Here is a 14,432-nt window from a genome sequence, read left to right on the forward strand (position 1 = left end):
TGGTTTGGCTTGGCATTGAGAGCCCTTTCCCCCTCAGCACTGGCTCATCCAAAGCACTCAGTGCAGGGCAGGGCAGTGCAGGGAAGGAGCCCCCTTATTCAAATGTGGGTTTGGTGCAGAACTGGGTATGAGATGGTGATTTCCCTAAGAAGAAACAGGGCTGAGATGGGGGAATTTTCTGGGTTCAGAGTTAGACCTCCAAAGAGTACGCTTCCTTTGAGACACCAAATGGAGGGGTCCAGCTGGCAGCTGGCTCCTGGTCTGGAGCTTCAGGGAGAGGTCTCAGCTCAGAGCCACATTCAAGAGCCAGCTTAAATGCAGCCTCCTGCAGGGAACCCTGAGAGCTTCCACAGCCTCAGATCTGCCCCTCTGCATACTCCAGATCTTTTGCCAATAGGCGTTTGGCTCTTCATGTCATCTCCCTTCCATGCCTGGGAGTAAAGGTGAGGTGCAGGGACTTAAGCTTGTGTACTCTGGTGCCATCGGGGAGGATGTGTCAAGTAGAGAGGCGGGGCTTGGACAGAGGGAGACTCCGAGGAGAGTCAAGGACATGTGAGCACTTGAGCCTGGGAGCAGGAAAAGAGATGAGTGAGCAGAGGCAAGTGCTAGGGCAGCGGAGCAGGTGGAGAGTCGGGGAATGAAGGAGCTGGAGATGTGGGGGTGAGGATGTGGGCAAGGGGCTGCCTGGCTGTCCAGGCTCAGGAGTCAATTACATCCTTCCACAAGCGCCAGCTCACCCAGTCACCCCAAAGCCCTTCCTCTGTGGGTGGGCCCAGAGCACGGATGACTCAATTGAGCAGGCCTGAGTTGGACTTGGGTGGCTGCTGAGCTAGACTCATGGCAGTAGGGAGCAGCTGCCACCCTGCCTACTGCATCCACTTTCCAGCTGGCTGCCTCTCTGAGCAGATGCAATATTGGGTGCCTTGTGAAACATGCTCCTAGTGTACCTGCTGCCTGCTGCACTTCCGGGACTGCCCTGGGCTCTCCAGAGGGGGTTCATGCGGAGGCTGGGCCTAGATTTGGAGCCCTGCCTCTCTTACCTTGTTCCTTTCCTCCAGAGGCCAGCTGCTTGAGTACCGGGGAAGCCCGTCTATCCCCAGGGTACAGCTGGGTTTGTTCCACAGCCCTTCATGGTGTATCTATTTGGACTGACTGCTCATTTCATAGAGAGGGGTGTGTCTTGCCCCAGCTCATCTGGCACATCTACAGCAACTGTGGGGGCAGAATCTGGAGCTCCCAGCCCCCAGCCCTGCAACATTAGGGGAGACTGAACCCCATATCTCTGAAGTCCCACTGGGCTGGTGTGAGTGCACTCCTGACTCCAGGTCTGCAGGCTGTGGGGCTCACTCTCCAGCTCCGGACCCACCTGATGTGCTCAGGCTGCTCACCTTTGGGCCTGTCCTGCCTCTCAGGTATTCAGCTGACCCCGAGGGCCTCTCCCTCACCTTGAGCACCAGCTATAGGCTCTGACTTAGAGGTTCCCAGAACCTTAGACCATTTGGCTCTACCCCTCATTTCTCGGGTGGGAAAACTGGGACCAAAGAGGGGAAGCAAACTTCTCATGGACCCCCAGCAAGTCAGAGGCAGAACCAGGTCTAGGAGCCTCTTTCCGACAGAGGTCCTCCCTGAACCCTGTGCCTTCTTTAGTGTCTGATTAACTTCCACATAAGGAGACCATCCTGCTGAGGCTGGAAATGGTGCTTTCCAGGGTGGTGTGTGCCCGTGACTGCCTATGTTTGTACTTCTGAGTGTGTAGGGGGGCAGGGATGAGGGGTGGGAATAAACAGCAACATGCTAGGGGCTGGAATGCACTCCAGCTCACCCCCAGAAAAAGGCAGGGGGAGCCCTGCCCAGCACAGCACATGCTTAGGCTTTCCAATCTGCTGAATGCCTATGAGGCTCGCTGGGCTAACAAGACAAAGGACAGGACTTTCCCCAGCAGATGGCAAGCGTGGTCCAGGATGGGTGGAAGCTTCTGCAGCAGCTTTGGGGGTCACATTCCAGCCCAGGCGCTGACAGTTAAGCAGAGAAATCACCTCTAGGGGTTAGTCATGATCCAGTGATTCTGATGAGGACAAGTGAAACCTTGTCTAATAAAAATACAAAAAAGTTAGCCAGCTGTGGTGGCAGGTGCCTGTAATCCCAGCTACTCAGGAGGCTGAGGCAGGATAATCCCTTGAACCTGGGAGGTGGAGGTTGCAGTGAGCTGAGATCATGCCACTGTACTCCAGCCTGGGCGACAAGAGCCAGACTCTGTCTCAAAAAAAAAAAAAAAAAAGAAAGAAAGGATGCTGGAGGGTGGGAGAGTCTGCTGCTGATCTGTCTGTATCCCTGGCTTTATGGGGTGTATACCTCCCCAGTATCCCCGGGACAGGAGCTTGCAAATGCTGTAAAACCTGGAGGCCACTGCAAAACTGTAGAAGTCTGCCTAGCAAAGGTGATAGGATGGAATAGGTTTTTATAAAAGTTTGATGAGTATTTGTACAATAAAAGAAGATCTATCTAATTATCTATTGAGAATAATACAGTCTTGGTGCAAAACTGGAACAAGGATGTACAAGGAAAGCTCACGACAGAACAGTCTGAATGATGGGTCTTTTTCATATGGAGAGGGTGCAGGGCAGTGCTTAGTGCACGGTCTCTGGAGCCAGGCAATCCGGATTTGTGTTTCTGCTGCTAGTACTTACCTTCCCTATGTCCTTAGGGATAATTACTTGCCTTCACTGCACCTTAGCTTCCTCGTGTATATAAAGGGAAAATAATCTTTACAATAAGTCGTCTAGGATGAAAAATACTTCAAGGAAAGTAACTTAATATACAAAATATACAAAACCAAATAGAAGTTAGCTGTTGTTAACTTTTATGAACATGAATTCCAAATTTTATACAAAATAATACCAAGTCGAATATAGTAAGGTACACACACACAAATAATGCATTATGGCAAATTAGATTTTATTACAATAATGCAAGGGCAGAGTCAACACATAATGCACTATTAGCAAGCTAGCATCCTTTTTTTGTTTTGTTTTTGTTTTTTGTTTTTTTGAGACAAGGTCTCTCTATCACGCAGGCTGGAATGCAGTGTCAAGACCTTCGCTCACTGCAACCTCCCCCTTCCAGGCTGAAGCAATACTCCCCACAAGCCTTCCAAAGTGCTGGGATTATAAGTATGTGCCACCACACCTACCCCTATTTTCCTTAGTATATAGCAATCATCAAATTTAATGGTAAAATTTTAGAAGGAATTTTCATCAAAGTTAGGACGTAGACAAGGGTAGCTTCTATCACTGTCTCTATTGAACAAGGCACTGGAGGTCCTAGGCAATGTGTTCAGCTGATACGTAGGAAGTTGCCTTTTTTTTTTTTTTTTTTTTTTTTAGGTTATGAGATGCCCAACATCAGAAATGTATGTGAGTCAACCTATAATAGAAATAAATTGGCCAAGTGAGATGGATCATTCCTGTAATCCCAGCACTTTCAAGTGAGATGGATCATTCCTGTAATCCCAGCACTTTCAGAGGCTGAGGCAGGCGGATCACCTGAGGTTAGAAATTGGAGACCAGCCTGGCCAACATGGTGAAACAGCTCTACTAAAAATACAAAAATTAGAGGAGTGTGATGGAACATGTCTATAATCCCAGCTACCTGGGAAGCTGAGGCAGAAGAATCACTTGAACCTGGGAGGTGGAGGTTGCAGTGTGTTGGAGATCATGCCACTGGACTCCAGCCTGGGCAACAGAGACTCTGCAAGAAAGAAAGAAAGAGAAAGAGAAAGAAATCAACAGGTGCGGTTGCTCACACCTGTACTCCCAGCACTTTGGGAGGTCGAGGCAGGAGAACTGCTAGAACCCAGGAGGTGGAGGTTGCAGTGTGTTGGAGATCATGCCACTGGACTCCAGCCTGGGCAACAGAGACTCTGCAAGAAAGAAAGAAAGAGAAAGAGAAAGAAATCAACAGGTGCGGTTGCTCACACCTGTACTCCCAGCACTTTGGGAGGTCGAGGCAGGAGAACTGCTAGAACCCAGGAGGTGGAGGTTGCAGTGTGTGGAGACCATGCTACTGCACTCCAGCCTGGGTGACAGAGTAAGACTCTGAAAAAAAGAAAGAGAGAAACAGAAAGAGGAAGGAGGGTGGGAGGGAGGAAGGGAAGGAGGGAGGGAAATCAACCAGGTGTGGTGGCTCACACCTGTACTCCTAGCATTTTGGGGGGCCTAGATGGGCAGATCACCTGAGGTCAAGAGTTGGAGACAAGCCTGGCCAAAATGGTGAAACCCTGTCTCTACTAACAAACATACAAAAATTAGCCAGGCATGGTATTGGGCTCCTGTAATCCCACCTACTCAGGAGGCTGAGGCAGGAGAATCTCATGAACCCAGAAGGCGGAGTTTGCAGTGAGCCAAGATCATGCCACTGCACTCCAGCCTGGGTGACCGCATGTGACTCTGTCTCAAAAAAAAAAAAAAGAAAAGAAAGAAAGAAAGAAAAAGAAACATATGAAGAAAATGAAATTTTTAAATTGGAAAGAAGAAAACTACCTGTATTTTCAAACCATATGATTGTCTATACAGAAACTCCATAAGAAAATATTGATAAATTATTTGGACTAGTAACAGAATTTGCAAGGTTTTTGAATGCAAGATCAACTTAAAAAATACTATTAGCATTCTTGTACATCAGAAATAACAAATTAGAAAATGTAATAGGAAAAGAGATTCTATTCACAATAGCAACAAACCCCTGAGAATATATCTAGCAAAATGTACACAGATCTTTCATGAAGAGTATTGCTGTAGCTGGAATGTGTCTCCCAAAATTCCTGTTAAAACTTAATTGCCAGGATGATAGTATTAAGTGAGGCCTTTAAGAAGTGAGTAAGTCATTAGGGTGAGCCCTCATGCATGAGATTAGTGCCTTATAAAGGGCTTAAGGTGGTGGTACATCTCTTCCTTCTGCCTCATGAGAACATAGCATTTGTCTGTTCCAGAGGAACCAGCATTCAAGGTACCATCTTGGAAGCAGACACCAGGCCCTCACTAGACACTGTACCTGCTGGAGCCTAGATCTTCTTCACACCCTCCAGAACTGAGAGAATAACTTCTGTTGTTTGTAAATTACCCAGTCTCAGGTGTTTTGCACTACAAAAAGACTAAGACAAATATAAAAATTACCCATAGACTTAAAGGAAGAACAGAAATATATGCCATATATATTATGAATAGTAGGACTCAATGCTATAAATCTATTACTTCTCACTGAATTCATCTATAAATTCAAGCAACCCCCAGACAAATCTCAATAGAGTTGTTTTTGGAACTTGACAGGCTGATCTGAAAATTCATATAGTCATTGAAGGGCCAAGAATAGTGTAGCTGGCTGGGCGCAGTGGCTCACACCTGTAATCTGAGCACTTTGGGAGGCTGAGGTGGGTGATCACCTGAGGTCAGCAGTTCGAGACCAGCCTGGCCAATGTGGTGAAATCCCATCTCTACAAAAAATACAAAAATTAGCCAGGCGTGGTGACATGTGCCTGTAGTCCCAGCTACCTGAAAGGCTGAGGCAGGAGAATTGCTCAAACCCAGTAGGCAGAGGGGGTACTGAGCCAAGATGGAGCCATTGCATTCCAGCCTAAGTGACAGAGTTAGACTTCGTCGGTGGCTCACACCTGTAATCCCAGCACTTTGGGAGGCCGAGGTGGGCAGATCACAAGGTAAAGAGATTGAGACCATCCTGGCCAACGTGGTGAAAACTCGTCTCTACTATAACACAAAAAAATTGGCCTGGCATGGTGGCGCACGCCTGTAGTCTGAGCTACTTGGGAAGCTGAGGCAGGAGAATTGCTTTAACCCGGGTGGCGGAGGATGCCGTGAGTGGAGATCCTGCCAATGTGCTACAGCCTGTGTGACAGAGCAAGACTTCATCTCAAAAAAAAAAAAAAAAAAAAGTGCAGCAGACACTGTTTGTGCTGTCCCTATGGCCCTCAGCATTGCCAGCCACATACATGCCAGGGGCTGATGACTTCAAGAGCACCCTCAGTGTATTCATCATGCCTTTTCATTTCCTGTATTTCCTGATGTGTTGACAGCTGGGGCCTTGCTGATCCTGGAGAGACTGCTCCACCCAAGGTGAGCCAGTTCCTAGAGATGGTAAAGGACTCACCTGCAAGTGCACCTTCCCATCTGCAAACCAGCTAATCCAAAGCCCATAACCCCAACCACCTTCTTCATCAGGCTCTTGTACTGGGCCACTGTCCACCTGCCCTCACTACCCCAGAGCCATGAACCAGACAACTAGGGACAGCCCTATGCCCCAGAGCCGAGTGAAATTATTCAAACTATTAGCAGCTAATTCTGTGCCTGCTTACCCTGCCTTGCCTTTCCCTTGGATGCCACAAATAAAGCTCTTGCCCATGTTTTCCCCTAGCTCCTTTGACTTCTTGACTGACCCTGCTGCCTCTCCATGTATCCCTGCATAGCACGGATTGGCACTTGTTTCTAGGGACCTCTGATTATAAAAAACTCCTTCCTTCAGGACAGTCATTTCCATATCTGTGTGTCTTATATACTATCTGATTAAAGTAAATCTTGTGTCCATTTTAAAACAGCCATGAGGAATGGGAGTTGGTGGATAAATACTGCAGCTCCCCCGCCCCTCAGCTGCAGTATCTTTGAAGGGCCTAGTGAGTTTGAGCCCCAGCTACCCTTTGTGGCAACCTGATCATAAATGCACCATCTGTTGGCTTTCTTCCCTTCCCTGTCTCACTTCCCACCCTCTTACCTGTGCTTCTTGGAAGCACCTTCTTAAAAAGTGCTTGTACCTGGATCCTTGACTCAAGCTCTGCCTCTAACAGAACTTAAATGAAGATACTTTCAATGGCATAGAGGTCAGTGGGTAATGGAAGGTTGAAGATTTGTGTGCATGCTATGATGGTAAAGGAATTAGGACAGTGAAGTGTTCAAGGATCCACAAATCAGCCATTGGAAGAGAAGATGAACACAGCAAAAGACCCACAACACCTGGAAACTTGAGACAGAAGTTGCCTTGTAGATTATTGGGGAAAGGAAGTAATATTCTACATGTAGAGTTTGCACAATTGATTATCCATATGCAAAGCAAATACAACTAGATCCCTAGTTCACATCATATCAGAAATAAAAGCCAGTTGATTAAAGATCTAGTTGTGAAAGGCAAAACTTTGCAAGTGGGCTGGGACAGTGGCTCATGCCTGTAATCCCAGCACTTTGGAAGGCCGAGGTGGGCAGATCACGAGGTCAGGAGTTGAGAACAGCCTAGCCAATATGGTGAAACCCCACCTCTACTAAAAATACAAAAATTAGCCGGCCTTGGTGGCTTGCACCTGTAGTCCCAGCTACTCTGGAGGGTGAGGCGGGAAAATCTCTTGAAGCCAGGAGCGTAGGTTGCCGTGAGCCAAGATCATGCACTGCACTGCAGTCTGGGTGACAGAGTGAGACTCTGTCTCAAAGAAAAAACAAACAAACAAAATTTTGAAAGCATTTAGAAGGAAATGCAGGGCGATATCATTATGATTAGGGTGTCTTAGTTTGGGCTGCTCTAACAAAATGCCATAGACTGGGTGGCTTAAATAACAAACACTGATTTCTCCCAGTTCTGAAGGCTAGATGGCCAAGATCAGGGTGTCAGCATGGTTGGTCCTTGCCGTGGGCTCACCCCCTGGTTCACAGAGGGCCATCTTCTTGTACCCTCACATGGCAGACAGCAAGAAAGACAGGAAGCAACTGTCTTGTATCCCCCCACTTTTTTTTTCCAAGGTTGAGTCTCACTCTGCTGCCCAGGATGGAGTGCAGTGGAGCGAACCTGGCTCACTGCAACCTCCACCTTCCAGGTTCAAGCAGTTCTCCTTCCTCAGTCTCCTGAGTAACTGAAATTACAGGGACTTGCCACGATGCACAGCTAATTTTTGTATTTTAGTAGAGATGTGGTTTCACCATGTTGGCCAGGTTGGTCTCGAATTCCTGATCTCGTGATCTGCCTGCCTCGGCCTCCCAAAGTGCTGGGATTATAGGCATGAGCCACCTTGCCCAGGCTGATTCTTTTTTTTTTTAATTTAAAAATTTTACTTTAAGTTCCTGGATACAAGTATAGAACGTGTAGGTTTGTTACATGGGTGATACATGTGCCATGGTGGTTTGCTGCACCTATCAGCCTGTCATCTAGGTTTTAAGTCCTGCCTGCATTAGCTATTTGTCCTAATGATTCTTTAAACATTCTCTGAATACTGGCAGTTGGCTCAAGCCTACCAGATTTAGGTCCTGAGTGTGGCTGGGGGTAGGCCTGTACCTTTATTTTTAAATTTTAATTTATTTCATGTTTTAAAGTGATAGGGTCTTGTTCTGTCACCAAGGCTGGAGTGCAAGCTGCATGATCATAGCTCACTGCAGACTTGAACTGCTGGGCTCAAGTGAGCCTCTCGCTTCAGCTTTCAAAGCATTGGGATTACAGGTGGGAGCCACTCTTCCTGGCCCTAGGCCTGTACCTTTCATCCTGTGGACTGTGGACATCAGCCACTCACTGCCGGGTGCTGGGATGGGGTTTAATCTCCAGTGACTGGCCCAGAGCCTGCCAGCAGAAGATCTCAAAGGAGGCTGTTGAAGAAACAGCATGCAACTTGCCCACCCGCACACATTCACACAGATGGGGGGTGGGGGTTTGAGGAGGTGGGGGTGTTGTATGGATCAGCTTCAGGCACAGCTGTCTGGTTTCCTATGGGATGTGACCACACAACGGTCAGGCAAGAAGATAACTGAATTTATCTTCTTGGAATCATTGCTTCGTAATTGTTGCTTCCCACCATTGGCATTGAAGAAAGGCTGGGCCACAGGAGGCTGGATGAACTTTGTGTTGGCCAGGTAAGCAGAATATCTATCCAGGTGGAAAGTAAGCAGTGAAGCTATGCTCACCTGAGCGGGGAGGGGATCGCGAACCTCGCTGGCCTGTCCCAGCTCTGCCTTTGCCCCTTTGTTTGGCCCTGTGGCTACAAAGCTGCCCTACCAGGAGCAGCCCCCACTGGCAGCTCTGGCCCTGGGGATTTGTGAGTCTTTGGTGGGGGCAGAGTGAGGAGAGGCCAAGTCCACAATATATCTAACCCTAGTGCAGCTCAGGGTTCGGCTTCCCCCAGTCCCTTCTTCTCAGGGTCTCAGCTCCGGCCCTCAAGGCAGCAGGAAGATGGGCTCTACTCACCCGCTAGGTTCCCTGTCCTTCTTTACCCCTCCAACTTCGGACACAGCTTCACCTAATCCAGCCACAAGGAGAAAGAAGGGCAAATCACTCAGGGAGGGAGGTACCTGAGCCCCTGCTCTGCCTAGACCAGGCACCCTGTGCGTCTCCCACGGCTTACCACGTCTGCCTGGGACTCCACGAAAGGGCCAGAGGGCGGAAGGTGACACCGGAGTCTCTGGCACGACCTTCCAGGGCCTCCAGGGAATTTCTCACGCTGTCGGGGCGAAGACTGGCTCCCCTGGGGATGTGTGTGTGTGCTCCCCAGGGCCCCACGGAGGTCAGGGTCCTCTCCATTCAGGACAGCAAGGAGAGAATGGCCTGGAGTGAGGCCCTAGGGTTGGGGGCTAAAGCTGCACAAGGTATCAGAAACGGGGTGCTGTCGTGTTTAGAGGGGACCGTAGGGAAGACTTGGAGTCTTGCACGCGCCTAGGGGAGCTGCAGTGGGGAGGCAGCAGGGGGCCTCTCCCGCCGGAGGGGGCTTTCGTAGGCGGCGATCCCGGAGGGCTCCTTGCTCTAGGGTCGCCTCTCAGAACTGCGGTGGGGGGGGCGGGGCGGAGAGTGAGCAGGGCGCAGTGCGATAGCGGTGACACGATGGGAGCCTCGTGTTCACCGGCTCTACCTGCAGGACCAGACCACTGCAGCTCCCCAGCCACATCACCTTTGTATTCCATCTCTTTCCGCCGCGCCGTGTCTCCGGGAAGCGCTTCCCGCCCCAGTGACCCAAGATAGGGTGAGGCGAAGGGAGCGGTTCCGGGGCGCTTGTCCCGCAGGCTCAGGTGAGTGCGCGTGCGCCCGGTGGAGGCGGCCCTGCGCGCTTGCCGTAGGCCGTTTCCGGGTCGCGCCCGGGGCTGCTCCGCGCGGGCTAGCTTAGGGACTCGGCTTCGCAGATGGAGCGGACGGCGACTCGAGGGGACGGCAGCGCGCTGCCGCAGCCCCCAGCCCTGGCCAGGTAAGCTGCGGGACTCAGGCTGCCTCACTCGCCGATGGCAGCCTGCAGCCTTGCGCGGCGCTGCAGGGACCCGGAGGAGTGTGGGGCGGCGCGGAGGTTGCAGCCCCAGTGCTCTGAGCGCCGTCCTCTGGACTCCGCGGGGTTGCAGGGTGGCTGTTGGTGGGATCTAGGGGTGCAGCCCGGCGGCCCCACTCCTCTCCTACGGCCACTTCCTCCTCCCACGACCGGCGGGCGAGTGCAGCGGGGACCAGGCGGCGGCTCTGGCATCCCGCGCGTGGTCACCGCAGCGACGGGCCACTTGGCGCAGGCCACAGGCGCTGTTTGGCTGGGGTAGGGGTGAGGGTGGGGGTAGTGGTGAGGGAGGGAGGGCGCCTGCTCGGGTCCCACCAGGCTGGCCCGGGCGCTGGTGCGTTCCGTAGCTGGAGAACTCGAGCCCGGATCTTATCCTACTTCTGTTTCCTTTTATAGTAAGGCCCAGAGGGAAAACCTTTTCAGTTAAAAACCCCACACCGCGTTGCTCCTGGGCCGCAGGCGCTGCGTTGAGTGTGTGCGGCTGGGTGCGGGCTCGGCTGAGGAGCTCCGCTTTGCGGACCAAGTGGGTGGCGGCGGGGCGGGGACGGCAGCGCGCTGAAGCAGCCCTGCGCCCTGGCCAGGTAAGCTGCGGGCCCCGGGCTGCCTGACTCGCCGGCGGTGGCAGCTTGGGGCCTCCCGCGGCGCTGCAGGGACCCGGCTGCGTGGGGGCAGCAGGAGGTTGCGGCCCTAGTGCTCCCTAGCGCTGCCCTGTGGACTCCGTGGGGCTGCAGGGCGGCTGTTGATGGGATCTGGGGGTGCAGCCCAGCGGCAGTCTCCTACCGGCCACTTCCCTCTCCCACGACCGGTGGGTGGATGCAGCGGGTACTAGGCGGGTCTCTCGCATCCCTGGGCTTGGTGAGGGGGCCTCGCGGCGAATGGGCACCCGGCACCAGCTAGAGGCGCTATTTGGGGTTGGGGAGGCACTCTGGTCCCGCTGCTGGGCTGGGCGGACCGCTGGTGCGTTCCCCCATCCTTGCTTGACGCTGGCATCAACTCCTGGTGCCCAACCTGGCAACTGGGTTGGGGTTGCCTCGGGGTTCGCTGTCCCCGGAGAACCCGAGCCCCGATCTTCGCCCCCTTCTCTTTCCCTTTATAATAAGGCCCAGAGGGAAAAACTCAGTTAAAGACCCCACACCCCGTTGCCCCGGGCAACTGCAGGCGCCGGGTTGGGGGCATAGCGGGGACCTGCCCCTGGGCCAGGCCCCTTCCCCAAGGCAGGCACTGTCTGGCAAGGCTGCTGGTGGTAGATGTGGCCGCAGATAGTGAAGGAGAACATTGAGGACAGTTTCCCTGCCTTGGGTGTGCCGAGCCCATCTGGCGTGTTTCTGGTTCTAATCACAGGTGGAACAGTTTCAGTGCAGCTTATACGTTCATGTTAGTGATGAGCTTTGGTGGAGGTAGTGACACAGCTTGTTCTCTCCTCCTAGGCTCTTAGTGCATCCAGGATCCTGAGCTGCCAGGGACCTGGCCACTCCCACCCGGAACCCTGCCTTGGCTGAACTGGTCACTGCTGCATGTCCCGGTCTGCCGCCCTGCCTGTCATCTGCAGTGCACAGGTATGCATGTGTGTGGTGCATATACATATGCACCACACACATACCATGCCCACCTCATACTGCACATGTACCATGCCCACCTCACACACCCCACACACGTACTCCATGTATACCACACACAACACACATATACCCACCTGATACACCCCACACTACATAATACCTTGTCCGCCTCACACACCCCACTTAACCCATATATACCACACATACATCACACATATACCATGCCCACCTCACACTATACATATATCATACCCACCTAACACACATACCCCATACACACAACACACATACCCACCTCACATACCACATATATACCATGCCCACCTCACAGACCACACACTTAACTTATATACACCACAACCACCACACCTACTACCTTGCCAACCGTACACATATTATACCCACCTCACACACCACATATATACCATGCCCACCTCACACACTCCACACACTTAACCCACCTACACCACACACACAGCACACACATATCATACCCACCTCACACAAACCACACACACCCCAGATACACCTCACACGTACTATACCCACCTCATATACCACTCACCACATATATACCATGCCCACCTCACACACCCCACACACCTAACCATCTACACCACACACACACCACACACATATCATACCCACCTCACACACATACCCCTTACACACCTCACACAACACACATATACCCACCCCACACACCACATACCACATATACACCTGCCCCCCTCACACCCCACACATTCAACCCATATACACCACACACATACCATGTCCACCTCACACACACCATACATATATCATACCCACCTCGCATACATATTCCATACACACCACATGCATATCATAACCACCTTACATACACCACATATATACCATGCCCACCTCACACACACCAGGCGCTTAACACGTATGCACCACACACATACCACACACATACTTCATACATACCATGCACTCTTCACACATACTACACACCACATATAGAATAAACTATACCAATAATTTTGCTAACCTATGAGTTCTGCTTTCTTTTCTTGCCTTCTTTCCTTCTTTGTAAGTAAGGAAGCTTCTTACTTTGATACCAGTAATTTTTAAGGAATCTGTGTATGTCGAATGTATTTGAATGACTAACATACTTTAGTTCTACTTTTATATTTGACCCAAAGAAACACCAATAGATTTTAAATATTTCTATGTGTTTTAGAAACTTGAAGTCAGTGAGATGAAATATAAAGAATACAAAGAGTATTGAGACAGTAGTAATTGTAGAGGATGTGGCTGGTAGGGACACAAGGAAGATCGTGCAAGGAGTGCTGAACTCTTTATATCCAATATAAAAAATATCCTATATATATCCAGTATAAAGAATATAAAGTAGGGTAAAGGAAACATTGGGTAGTTTGGCTAAAGCATAATTTGATAATTAATTTTCATGGTTTTCAAAAATTTGAATTACAATAAAAAAATTTTATGTGCTGTTTCAGTTTCCAGTAGCAGATAAATGCACGTATGGAGAAAGTTAGTAAAAATGACATATTTGAGTACCTTTAAGAAGAGTGGATGGGGTTCACTGTAGTTCTATTTGCTACCAAATAGCTTTTCATCTCTCTGAGAGGGCACCACACTGGGATCTTGTGCATTCTGTCCTTATGATGGATTGCACGTGGCTCACCTGACTTTCTGACCAGTGTCAGACCAAGCTCATGATAGACATTTCTGGCTGTATGGTCACTTGATAATCCATGACAGAAGCTCTGTCTCCGTTAGAGCCCAGTGGCATGCCTGTAGTTGTGTTTTGAAAGGTGTTGAATTGCAGATCCAGATGGCAAAGCCTTGTTACTGAGTCCAAGGAGGTCCATGTTGTCATTTTCCTTTTGGGGTCTGCCATAAACCTCACAAGTATCATTTCCTATAATATATCGCTAGCATGTCTGGTTTTCCAGGTCCTACAGCCCAAGCAACAGGGCATCTTGTGTAGCCTAGGTGTATTATGGAGAGCTCTCCTACAGTGGGTCCCATGTAAGGCTGGCAGCTTTGCATAGCACTTGATGCATGGTCCAGAAAAATAGTCATAAGTATGCCATGTATACCAATGGAGCCTATTAGGAGTTGTGTTTTCTTCTTTGAAGCTCGAGGTGTGAAACATTTCTTTTTACTTGAGAGTAGGTGTTCTGGCAAACATGAACCAATCTCCAAAAGATTATAATGTAGCCAGCCCTAAGTCATTGGAGGCTTTATCTCTTTTATGTATCTCAGGCCTCCACAACCCTTGCTGCTTCCTACTGCCCTGGTTCAATAAGCATAAAGTCAAAGATATAGTGGAAGTATCATCTTTAGAGTGTCCAGATGGCTCAGAACTCACTGGCCTATAGAACAGAGACCAAGAGTGAAATGGAACCCTAGGCCACATATATGATCTTTTACTAAGGGAAAATTTTAAGCACAAAATTCAGGATGGTGTTGATTGTCAGATGGGGACAGGAAGATGTATAACTGGAAAACACATAGATTCAGGTGCACTATGTTCTTCTGTTCCTCTAGGCTAGGTCTGAGAATATGGCTGCTCATTACATTATTCTTAAACCTTG

At 50.1% G+C, this 14,432-nt stretch overlaps 1 long non-coding RNA gene and 1 pseudogene across 1 annotated transcript; one reads left to right on the forward strand and one right to left on the reverse strand.

Moving 5' to 3' along the window:
* Nucleotides 1–229: 229 nt before the first annotated feature.
* LOC108307422 lies at nucleotides 230–9,552 on the reverse strand (annotated as a pseudogene).
* A 639-nt stretch (nucleotides 9,553–10,191) lies between these two features.
* On the forward strand, nucleotides 10,192–12,217 carry LOC119471950. Its single transcript, XR_005201052.1, has 3 exons — nucleotides 10,192–10,207; nucleotides 10,676–10,860; nucleotides 11,715–12,217. It is a non-coding gene; the product is annotated as an uncharacterized LOC119471950 (long non-coding RNA).
* The last annotated feature ends 2,215 nt before the right edge of the window (nucleotides 12,218–14,432 follow it).

This window comes from Cebus imitator, unplaced genomic scaffold (genome assembly GCF_001604975.1).
Source record: "Cebus imitator isolate Cc_AM_T3 unplaced genomic scaffold, Cebus_imitator-1.0 Scaffold79, whole genome shotgun sequence".
Classification (NCBI taxonomy): domain Eukaryota; kingdom Metazoa; phylum Chordata; class Mammalia; order Primates; family Cebidae; genus Cebus; species Cebus imitator.